This window comes from Piliocolobus tephrosceles, chromosome 6, assembly GCF_002776525.5.
Source record: "Piliocolobus tephrosceles isolate RC106 chromosome 6, ASM277652v3, whole genome shotgun sequence".
Taxonomy (NCBI): domain Eukaryota; kingdom Metazoa; phylum Chordata; class Mammalia; order Primates; family Cercopithecidae; genus Piliocolobus; species Piliocolobus tephrosceles.
The window spans coordinates 89,056,076-89,067,822 of record NC_045439.1 but is presented as its reverse complement, the minus strand read 5'-3'; the positions used below and the strand labels follow the sequence as shown (position 1 = coordinate 89,067,822).

At 44.0% G+C, this 11,747-nt stretch overlaps 1 non-coding gene across 1 annotated transcript; it reads right to left on the bottom strand.

Moving 5' to 3' along the window:
* Positions 1-10,617: 10,617 nt before the first annotated feature.
* TRNAK-CUU lies at positions 10,618-10,690 on the bottom strand. Its single transcript has one exon. It is a non-coding gene; the product is annotated as a tRNA-Lys (tRNA).
* Positions 10,691-11,747: the final 1,057 nt, after the last annotated feature.

The following is an 11,747-nucleotide window of genomic DNA, read 5'->3' as shown; positions in this document are numbered from 1 at the left end:
ATTGATGTTGAAGTACCCGGAGAGAATAGGTCTGCCTCGGAAACCTACATTCAATAGCATTCCGCTAGTTTTTGCATAGAAAAGCTTTAGGATCAGCAATGTGGCCACTAGAGGATGGGAAGTGGGGTCCGCTTCTGGAAGCTTCGTTGTTTAGCAAGCCCACTGCCTAGTCTGTTTGGTGGGATCGATAGCCATCTGTTGGCTCCCAGGTCTACCTCCTCTTCTCCAGTCCCGGCCTTGCGGAAATGAGGAAGATGACGTGGGAAACACTAGTCAGGCTTTGGCTTTTTGAGATAATGGAGCTCTGCTATCTGCAAAAGGCTATAAATATGCCAACCTCTGCATTCCGTACCTGCCCTGTTTGTGCTTTTTTGTCATCTAATTTTTTGAGCCATGATTGAATGTACACACACTAAACAAACGGATTTCTTCAATATTATATATTTATCTTGCCTTGTCTTGTCTTTTTTTTTTTTTTTTTTTTTTTTTTTTTGAGATGTTGTCTCGCTCTGTGGCCCAGGCTGGAGTGCAGTGGCCCCATCTCGGCTCACTGCAGCCTTCGCCTCCCAGGTTCCAGCGATTCTCCTGCCTCAGCCTCCGGAGTAGCTGGGATTACAGGCACGTGCCACCACGCCCAGCTAATTTTTGTATTTTTAGTAGATACCGGGTTTCACCATGTTGGCCAGGCTGATCTGGAACTCCTGACGTCGTGATCCGCCCGGCTTGGCCTCCGAAAGTGCTGGGATTACAGGTGCAAGCCACCGTGCCCAGCCTGCCTCCATGGCTTTTCTAAGCCCTCCCCTGCCCGGGTTCCACACCCTACCATTTCCGGGCCCCTCTCCATTTTTCTGACTTTCATTTCTCCTTCAGTCTTTTTAACACAACCCCTTCTTCGACAACAGAAACCCACAAAAACCTTCCTTATTCCAGTTGAATATACACCATCTTGTCACGGCTACTTCTTGCAAGCTTGTCCAACCTGCCTTATTTTGCTGTTGTTTTGTTTTGTTTTGTTTAGGCTTTTAGCACCCTGAAGCCATGGTTTTTAGTTTCAGTCTCTAGTAATAAGTAGAAAAGAGGGATGAGGAAGGGGCTTTACTGGCCCAACCAGAAACAGAAACTAAGAACCCATGACTGTATTCCCTCCCTTGGACACCATTACTAAGCTGTAAAAAGGGACAAGGGCTTATTTGGACTCCACCCCACCAAAACTGTCCTGTACACTTTTAAATTTTTTATTGAATATAAAATACACACATGCTTTATTATTATTATTATTATTATTATTATATTATTATTATTATTTGAGACAGAGTTTCGCTCTGTTGCCGGGCTGAAGTGCAGTGGCACAATCTCAACTCACTACAACCTCTGCCTCCTGGGTTCAAGCGATTCCCCTGCCTCAGCCTCCTGAGTAGCTGGGATTACAGGCGCATGCCACCACGCCTGGCTAATTTTTTGTATCTTAGTGGAGACGGGGTTTCACCATGTTGGCCAGGATGGTCTCGATCTCCCGACCTTGTGATTCTCCTGCCTCAGCCTCCCAAAGTGTTGGGATTACAGGCATGAGCCACTGCACCTGGCCAATTTTTGTTGTTGTTGTTGTTTTGAGACTACGTCTCACTCGTCGCCCAGGCTGGAGTGTAGTGGCACAATCTCTGCTCACTGCAGCCTCCACCTCCTAGGTTCAAGCGGTTCTTCTGCCGCAGCCTCCCAAGTAGCTGGGATTACAGGCACATACCAGTATGGCCGGCTAATTTTTGTATTTTTAGTAGGGACGGGGTTTCACCATGTTGGCCAGGCTGTTCTCGAACTCTTGACCTCAGGTGATCCACCCGCCTCAGCCTCTCAAAGTGCTGGGATTACAGACGTGAGCCACTGCGCCCGGCCTGCACATACTTTTTTAATCCAAAAGTTTTAAAATATAAAAATGAAAATAGTGTGCCAGGTGTAGTGGCTCACACCTGTAATCCCAGCACTTTGGGAGGCCAAGGTGGGCAAACCACGAGGTTAGGAGATCAAGACCATCCTGGCTAACATGGTGAAACCCCATCTCTACTAAAAATACAAAAAATTAGCCGGGCGTTGTGGCGGGCACCTATAGTCCCAGCTACTCCGGAGGCTGAGGCAGGAGAATGGCGTGAGCCAAGATCGCGCCACCATACTCCAGCCTGGGCGACAGAGTGCGACTCCGTCTCAAAAAAAAAAAAAAGAAAGAAAGAAAGAAAATAGAGAAAAGTCTCTTTCCCACCTCCACCCCTCATCTGCCCAGTTCCCCCCACAAAGTAACCACTGTTATGAGTTGTTTGGGAATCCATGAGGAGTTATTTTTATCCTAGAACCCTCTTTGTGTTATTTCTGCTTTTGTATTGAAGTTAACTTATTTGCCTTTATGTGTTAATTACACAGGTAATACTCGAATATTTGGGTTCATGATGCAACAATTGAGAAATCTAAAATACAGGGCAAAACTTAAGGAACACGTTTATTTCTCCCCATTAACCTTCCCACCATTTGGTGTGTGCATTTTTCCCTATTTTTTTTTTTTTTTTTTTTGAGACAAGTCTCACTCTGTCGCCCAGGCTGCAGTGGCACGATCTCAGCTCATTGCAAGCGCCACCTCCTGGGTTCACACCATCCTCCTGCCTCAGCCTCCCGAGTAGCTGGGACTATAGGTGCCCGCCACCACGCCTGGCTAATTTTTTGTATTTTTAATAGAGACGGGGTTTCACCATGTTAGCCAGGATGGTCTCAATCTCCTGACCTCGTGATCCGCCCGCCTCAGCCTCCCAAAGTGCTGGGATTACAGGCATGAGCCACCGCACCCGGCCTATGTATGTATGTATGCATGTATGTATGTATATATTTTCACTATAAATGGTCTGTACGTACTGTTCAGTTTCTTTCTTTTTTAACATAATAACATGTCCTGGAGATTGTTCAAATTACATATAGGTCTATCTCACCCGTTTTTTTTTTTTTTTTTTTGGAAACAGGGTCTTGCTCTGTCTCCCAGGCTGGAGCACAGTGGCATGATCATGGCTCACCGCAGCTTGCAGCTCCCAGGTTCAAGTGATCCTCCTGCCTCAGGCTCCCCAGTATCTGGAACTACAGAGGGGCGTCACTACACCCAACTAATACTTTTATTTTTGAAGAGATGTGCTCTTACTATGTGGACCAGGCTGGCTTCCAACTCCTGGCCTCAAGTAATCCTTGCATTTCTGCCTCCCAAAGTGCTGGGATTACAAACGTAAATACTTCACATTTTCAATAGCTTTTGACATATCATAGTATAAATATTTCAAGATTTATCTCATCTTTGTGCACATTACTTTTTCTTTCTTTCTTTTTCAAGAGACAGGGTCTCACTATTCACTATGTTGTCCAGGGTAGCGTGTCAATATAGCCAGGCTATAATACTAGGCTCAAGCAGTCCTCACGCCTCAGCTTCCAGAGTAGCTAGGACTACAGATGCATGCCACCATGCCTGCCTTCTGCACTTTGCTTTTATTTTTTTAGGACCTTAGAAGTAGAATTACTAGGTCAAAGAATGTGGGCATTTTAAATTGCCTTATGAGAGGTTTCATCGTTTTACATTTCAACTAGCAATTTAAGAAAAAAGACTTGTTTTTCCACATTCTTGACAAACACGATATCATGGAGTATCTGAAAACTGGTGTTTGTTTTTGTTTTGACATGGAGCCTCACTCTGTCACCCAGGCTAGAGCATAATGGCATGATCTCGGCTCACTGCAAACTCCTGCTCCCCGGTTTAAGCGATTCTCGTATCTCAGCCTCCTGAGTAGGTAGGATTACAGGTGCACACTGCCATGCCCGGCTAATATTTTGCCTTTTAGTAGAGACAGGGTTTCATCGTGTTGCCCAGGCTGGTCTCGAACTCCTGAGCTCAGGCAATCCACCCGCCTCGGCCTCCAAAAGTGCCGGGTTACAGGTGTGAGCCACTGCACCCTGCATGAAAACTGGCTTTAATATAACAGGAGGCCGGGCGCCGTGGCTCAAGCCTGTAATCCCAGCACTTTGGGAGGCCGAGACGGGCGGATCACGAGGTCAGGAGATCGAGACCATCCTGGCTAACACGGTGAAACCCCATCTCTACTAAAAATACAAAAACTAGCCGGGCGAGGTGGCGGGCGCCTGTAGTCTCAGCTACTCGGGAGGCTGAGGCAGGAGAATGGAGTAAACCCGGGAGGCGGAGCTTGCAGTGAGCTGAGATCCGGCCACTGCACTCCAGTCCGGGAGACAGAGCAAGACTCCGTCTCAAAAAAAAAAAAAAAAAAAAAAAAAATCCATCAATCTGTACACTTACTAGTAATGCACTTTACGAAACCTACATTATACCGCAATAAAAAAATTTTTAAAGACACTTTTCAAAGATTTTATTGTGAAAAGTTCAAACATACAGAAAAGCAAAAAGAATAATACATTTTAGCCAGGTTGTGGTGGCTCACGCCTGTAATCCCAGCACTTTGGGAGGCCAACGTGAGTGAATCACAAGGTCAAGAGTTTGAGCCGGGCGCGGTGGCTCAAGCCTGTAATCCCAGCACTTTGGGAGGCCGAGACGGGCGGATCGCGAGGTCCGGAGATCGAGACCATCCTGGCTAACACAGTGAAACCCCGTCTCTACTAAAAAAATACAAAAAACTAGCCGGGCAAGGTGGCGGGCGCCTGTAGTCCCAGCTACTCGGAAGGCTGAGGCAGGAGAATGGAGTAAACCCGGGAGGCGGATCTTGCAGTGAGCTGAGATCGGGCCACTGTACTCCAGCCTGGGCGACAGAGCCAGACTCCGTCTCAAAAAAAAAAAAAAAAAAAAAAGAGTTTGAGACCATCCTGGCCAACATGGTGAAACCACGTCTCTACTAAAAATATAAAAATTAGCCGGGCGCGGTGGCACATGCCTATAGTCCCAGCTACTCAGGAGACTGAGGCAGGAGAATCGTTTGAACCCTGGAGGCAGAGGTTGCAGTGAGCCGAGATTGTGCTACTACACTCTAGCCTGGGCGACAGAGCAAGACTCCGTCTCAGAAAAATAAAAAAATAAAAAAAAAAGAGGAAGAAGAAAAAGACATTTTATGTCACCTCCATTAAACAGCTGTGAACATTTCCCCATATATGCCTTATATTAACATATATTTATGTGGTGTGTGTGTAAACACATAATGACCGTTCACACCTGGTTTCTTTAGTATGTACTTCCAAAATAAGCATTTTCTACGTACCACAATACCATATCACATCCAGCACAATAACATGCAGTCTGCTTTCAACTTGTTGCTGTTAGAAACCTATGTCAATGGGGAATAACAATTGTTTTCTAAAATTATGCAGTACTCCAAATTTCCTCACTTTTTTGTGTCATCCTTTTTTCAAAAGGAGACCCATTAAATGGCAATGTATTGCACTTGATTATTACATCTCTCTCTCTCTTTTTTTTTTAGACAGAGCTTCGCTCTTGTTGCACAGGCTGGAGTGCAATGGCATGATCTCAACTCACCGCAACCTCCACCTCCCAGGTTCAAGCTATTCTCCTGCCTCATGAGTAGCTGAGATTACAGGCATGCACCACCATGCCCGGCTAATTTTTGTATTTTTTGTAGAGATGAGGTTTCTCCCTGTTGGTCAGGCTGGTCTTGAACTCCCGACCTCAGGTGATCTGCCTTCCTCAGCCTCCCAAAGTGCTGGGATTACAGGTGTGAGCCACCACTCCCGGCTAAAGTCTCTGTTTTGTTTTGTTTTGTTTTTTTAATTATGCCCCAGAACTGAGCAATCTCTTGTTTTTTCGTTTGTTTGTTTTGTTTTGTTTGCGACAGAGTCTCAAATCTCGGCTCACTGTAAACTCTGCCTCCTGGGTTCAAGCCATTCTCCTGCCTCAGAGTAGCTGGGATTGCAGACACACACCGTGTTTTTAGTAGAGACAGGATTTCACCATGTTGGCCAGGCTGGTCTTGAACTCCTGACCTCAAGTGATCCACCTTCCCCAGCCTCCCAAAGTGCTGGAATTACAGGCTTGAGCCACGACGCCTAGCCAAATAGCTTGTCTTTTTAAACCTAGAGCAGAAGTTCTTAAGCTAGGAGTCCGTGGATACAATTGAAAGGGTCCATGAAGTTGAATGAGGCAAAAATTACATTTTAATTTTCACCAAATTCTAATTAAAATTTAGCATTTCCTAGGCAGGGTGCAGTGGCTCACACCTGTAATCCCAGCACTTTGGGAGGCCGAGGCGGGCGGATCATGAGGTTAGGAGATGGAGACCACCTTGGCTAACACAGCAAAACCCCGTCTCTACGAAAAATACAAAAAATTAGCCGGGTGTGGTGGCAGGCGCCTATAGTCCCAGCTACTCTAGAGGCTGAGGCAGGAGAATACTGTGAACCCGAGAGATGGAGGTTGCAGTGAGCTGAGATTGCGCCACTGCCACTGCAATTCAGCTCGGGCGACAAACCAAGACTCCATCTCAAAATAAATAAATAAATAAAATAAAACTATTGTAGTTATTGGACCTGCTGCTAGATCTTGTTATTTAATGCATTAATAATGGAACATGTGTATTACCATATTGTACTTTTAAATATTTTGGTAACTGTATTTCAATGTAGTTTTTTTTAATAATCCTGGTTTTTTTTTTTTTTTTTTTTTTTTTTTAATGCATTTAAGACATTCTGAGAAGAGAATTCACTGGCTTCACCAGACGGTCAATGGGGCTGGAGGGGAAGCCTTTGGCTCAAATACAGTCTGCCCCCCAACACATACCCTTTATTAGTAGTGGTATTAGTCTTTGTTTAGTATTAGTATTTGCTTTCTGAAGAGCCCAAGCCTTTGTTGAATGTCTGACATTCTGAATTCACCCGATTATTTACTCACAGTGTTACTTGTTACTTACATTTCCTATAAATGTAAAGTTAGGTCTAAAGGCTTGATTAGATCTAAGTTGAGTGTTTTGACAAGAATATTTTAAAGGTGATGCTGTGCAGTTCTCATAACATTACATCAGTAGGCACATAATATCTGGTTGTCCCACTGTTAGTGATGCTAAGCATGATCACTGGGCTACAGAGGTTAAGACAGTTTTGTTTTTGCATAATCTAATGGTATTTAAATTTATGGAAAAATGTAAACATATACAATAGCAGAGGTGATAGTGTAATGAACTCTGTTGTGTGGGTCACTCGGCTTCTACAATTATTAACATGTGGCCAATCTTGTTTCATTGTTATCTCTTCATTCCTCTCCCCCGAAAAATACATATACCCAGATTCCAGAGATCGTGTCTATTTTATTCATAAACAATAGTATGTATCTCTAAATGACATTATTGCATTTAATTGCAAATAACTCCTTATCTTCAAGTACCCAGTCTGTGTTCAGATTCCCTGATTGTCTCATAGATGTTCCTTTATGACTGGTTCAAATCAAGATGGAAACAAAATCCACACATTTCATTTCATTAAGGTATCTCTGTCTCTCTTTTTGCCATTTACTTGTTGAAGAAACTGGACTGCATTGAATTAGCACACTGTCTTAAAGTATTCATTTATAGATTAATTGAACATAAAATCTTCAAATATGAGTTCCATGGGAGAATAAAATGTATTTGACATAGTATATCTTTGCATTTTTTAGTACAAATAGCAATAAGTCACTACTCAACATAATGAATCATCAGCTAACAATAAGAAAAAATATCCATTAAGATTAAGCTTGTTAAAATGCTACTTCTGAAGGCTCAGTGATCCTAACTTCCTCCCTTGACCTTAATTTAGGACTGCATCAAAAAAAAAATATTGCTTCTCATAAAGACTTTTTGAGAATGAAGATGATGACAATTACTTAATATAAAGTATAATAAAAAAATTTTAAATCAAAGTTACCTCCCAACTGGAATACTGATTGTATTAGTTTCCCGGGGCTGCCAAACATAAATTTATTATTTCACAGTGCTAGAGGCTAGAAATCCCATATAAACATGTTGGTAGGTTTGGTTCCTTCTGAGGACTGTGAGGAAGAATCTGTGCCATTCCTGTCCTCTAGCTTCTGGTGGTTTGCTGGCAATCTTTGGCGTTGCTTAGCTTGCAGGAACATTTGGTGTTCCTTAGCTGGCAGAAGCATTACCTCAGTTTCTGCCTTCGTCTGCACATGGCTTTCTCCCAGGTTTCCAGATGTTGGTGTCTGGGTTTGTGTGTCTTTTTCCAAATCCCCCCCCTTTTTTTTTTTCTTATAAAAATACCAGATTTTTATGGATTTTATGGATTAGGAGGCCACCTTACTCTGGTATGACCTTATCTTAACTAATTACATCTACAACAGAGCTTTTTCCAAATAAGATCTCATTCTGAGGCTCTGAGGGTTAGTGCTTTAAATATAAATTTTGGGTGGGACTCAAGTAACCCCGCTCTTCTATTTTAAATTAATGTATAACATTTCCATTGACCTTTCATCAATTTACCAATTTGGCTTTTTTCCCACCTGGTTTACTTCTCTGGAAAAAATCTGGGCCTGGCGCGGTGGCTTATACCTGTAATTCAGCACTTTGGAAGGCCGAAGCAGGTGGGTCACGAGGTCAGAAGTTTGAGGCCATCCTGGCCAACATGGTGAAACTCCCTCTCTACTAAAATACAAAAAGCTAGCCAGGTGTGGTGGTGCGAGCTGTAGTCCCAGCTACTTAGGAGGCTGAGGCAGGGGGATAGCTTGAACCCGGGAGGCAGAGGTTGCAGTGAGCGAGATTGAGCCACTGCACTACAGCCTGGCAACAGAGCAAGATTCTGTCTCAGAAAAAAAATTAAAAAACAAAAATAAAAAATTCACCTCACCTCCCATCACCTAGAGATTAATTATGCATCTGTGATAATGGGGGTGTTTGGGTGTCTTCATTTCTGATGCTGAAATTTGCTGAAAAAATTTTTTTTTCTTTTTTTTTTGAGGCAGAGTCTGGCTGTCTCCCAATCTGGAGTGCAGTGGCTCAATCTCAGCTCACTGCAAGCTCCGCCTCCCAGGTTCACGCCATTCTCCTGCCTCAGCCTCCAGAGTAGTTGAGACTACAGGCGCCCGCCACCACACCAGGCTAATTTTTTTGGTGTTTTCAGTAGAGACGGGGTTTCACCGTGTTAGCCAGGATGGTCTCGATCTCCTGACCTTGTGATCCGCCTGCCTAGGCCTCCCAAAGTGCTGGGATTACAAGCATGAGCCACGGGCCCGGCCAGATGCTGAAATTTTTTAATATGTTTCTTCCAAGGTCTGAAACTGTATTTTGAATTGATGAGATAACATATAGTAATTGTGGAGAACATTTGAGAATTGCTGGGAATGACTAAAAATATTTAGGTAGAGGAAAAAACTTGGAACTGTCAACACACAATAGTTTTGCTCAAAGAAAGTGAGCTTCTGGCCGGGCGCGGTGGCTCACGCCTGTAATCCTAGCACTTTGAGAGGCCAAGACGGGTGGATTACAAAGTTAGGAGTTCAAGACCAGCCTGGCAAACATGGTGAAACCCGGTCTCTACTAAAATACAAAAATTAGCCGGGTGTGGTGGCCTGCGCCTGTAGTCCCTGCTGCTCAAGAGGCTGAGGCAGGAGAATCGCTTGAACCCGGGAGGTGGAGGTTGCAGTGAGCCGAGATCGACTCACTCCACTCCAGCCTGGGTCACCAAGCCAGACTTCGTCTCAAAAAAAGAAAAAAGGAAAAAAAAAAAAAAAGAAAGAAAGAAAGAAAAAAGGGTATCTACATAGAAGCACTCAGGAAAAAAAAAAAAAAAGATAAAGTTCTAAGGCTCTGCCCACAGTAACCACCATATTTGTTCATCGCTAAAACAATCTTAACGGTGGTTTAAAAATATGCAGAATTGTTCTCCAAACTAATCTTCAATATCACATAATATTAAGTAAAAAATATTTCAAACGTTTTAACAGAGATTACTTCGGCAATATTATGAACTCTACAATTTCGTGAATTTTAATGTCTTCTGTTGCCCTAACCTTGGCGTTCGGCTGCCTTTCAAACAGGCCACTCAGCAACAAATACTTTTCTACGGCAGATAACCTTTAACTGTGTAATGTACAAGATGAAATTTTCTGGTTTCATTGTTCCTTTTTTTTTTTTTTTTGGAGACGGAGTCTTGCCCTGTCGCACAGGCTGGAGTGCAATGGCCCGATCTCGGCTCACCTGCAACCTCCACCTCCTGGGTTCAAGCGATTCTCCTGCCACAGCCTCCTGAGCAGCTGAGACTGCAGGCACTCGCCACCACGCCCAACTAATTTTTGTATTTTTAGTAGAGACGTTGCCGGGTGGGGGGACGGTGGGGTGGTGGGGGACGGTGTGGGGGATGGTCTCACCATATTGGCCAGGTTGGTCTCGAACTCCTGACCTCGTGAGCCACCCTCCTCGGCCTCCCAAAGTGTTGGGATTACAGGTGTGAGTCACCGCGCCCGGCCCATTTTTCCTTTTTTAAGTTAGCTTAGTTTTAGTAGTTTTGTATGTATTGAATTATTTGAAAATAAGCCCATCCGGGCTGAAGTCTGTTGTTACCGTTGATGAGAGCTGAAACTGGTGAAATTACTAACATTGATTAGACCTGAAGTTGGTCAAATGAAAGCAAAATAGAAACCGCCCAACGTGGGGCTCGAACCCACGACCCTGGGATTAAGAGTCCCATGCTCTACCGACTGAGCTAGCCGGGCAGTTACATGAAACTGATTGTTCTAGATCTTTTCAAAGGAATAAGCTTGTTTTGCTTTGCTCCAAGAAATTGCATTTCGCATTAAATGATCTTTCCATTTTATATACATATATATGTATTTTTTGTAAAGTTTTTCACGACTTTTAAAACTTGTGTTTCATGTCTGATTCTGTGCACATAAACTTTTGTTGTTTAATAAAAATGTATAAACAGCCCTCTAGTGGTCAGCACCTTTCCGTTTCCTTAAAGGTAAGGCGGGCCAAGGAAGGCGATGCCGACTCCCGCCTGGAGAATAGGAGTGAGTGTGGGGGTGCTTCCGGTTAATCCTAAAGATTCCCGCCGGCAGAGCGCCCACCCCCTGCAGCGCGGGGACCGGAGATGTTCTCAGCACCCTCGTGGCCCACTGCAAAAGCAGGCTCGGGAGAAACGTCCTGCACACTCTCTGGAAACGATTGAAACTGAAAACCCAGCTGCAGAGCTGGCTGGCCTCTTGAGATCGTGTGACTTAGAGATTTTCGGAATTCTTTTCTTTGGCACGACAGTAGTTCAACTAAGACATACCATGGTGTTCACACAAGAGATTAGAAAACTAAAGCAGTCTCAGCGAGTAATTGAAAATACCGTAGAGAGTTTGCTCACGCTCAAAACTAAAAAGTGAAAACATTTATTCCATAGACTAATGGAACCTCAGTTTGGGAAGGGACCCTTATTCCAAGCCTCTCCCTACTAAAACAAAAAAATAAATAGATATTCATTCTGTTTTCCAGTAGAAACGATTTCACAGTAGCCAAACAGTCCCAGTTAATGAGAGAAACTACTTTGTAAGAAAAAAACAAAGGCGGAGCGCGGTGGCTCAGGCCTGTAATCCCAGCACTTTGGGAGACCGAGGCGGGCAGATCACGAAGTCAAGAGATAGAGACCATCCTGGCCAACATGGTGAAACCACGTCTCTTCTAAAAATACAACCGGGCACGGTGGCACGCACCTGTAATCCCAGCTACTTGGGAGGCTGAAGCAGGAGAATCACTTGAACCCGGGAGGCGGAGGTTGTAGTGAGC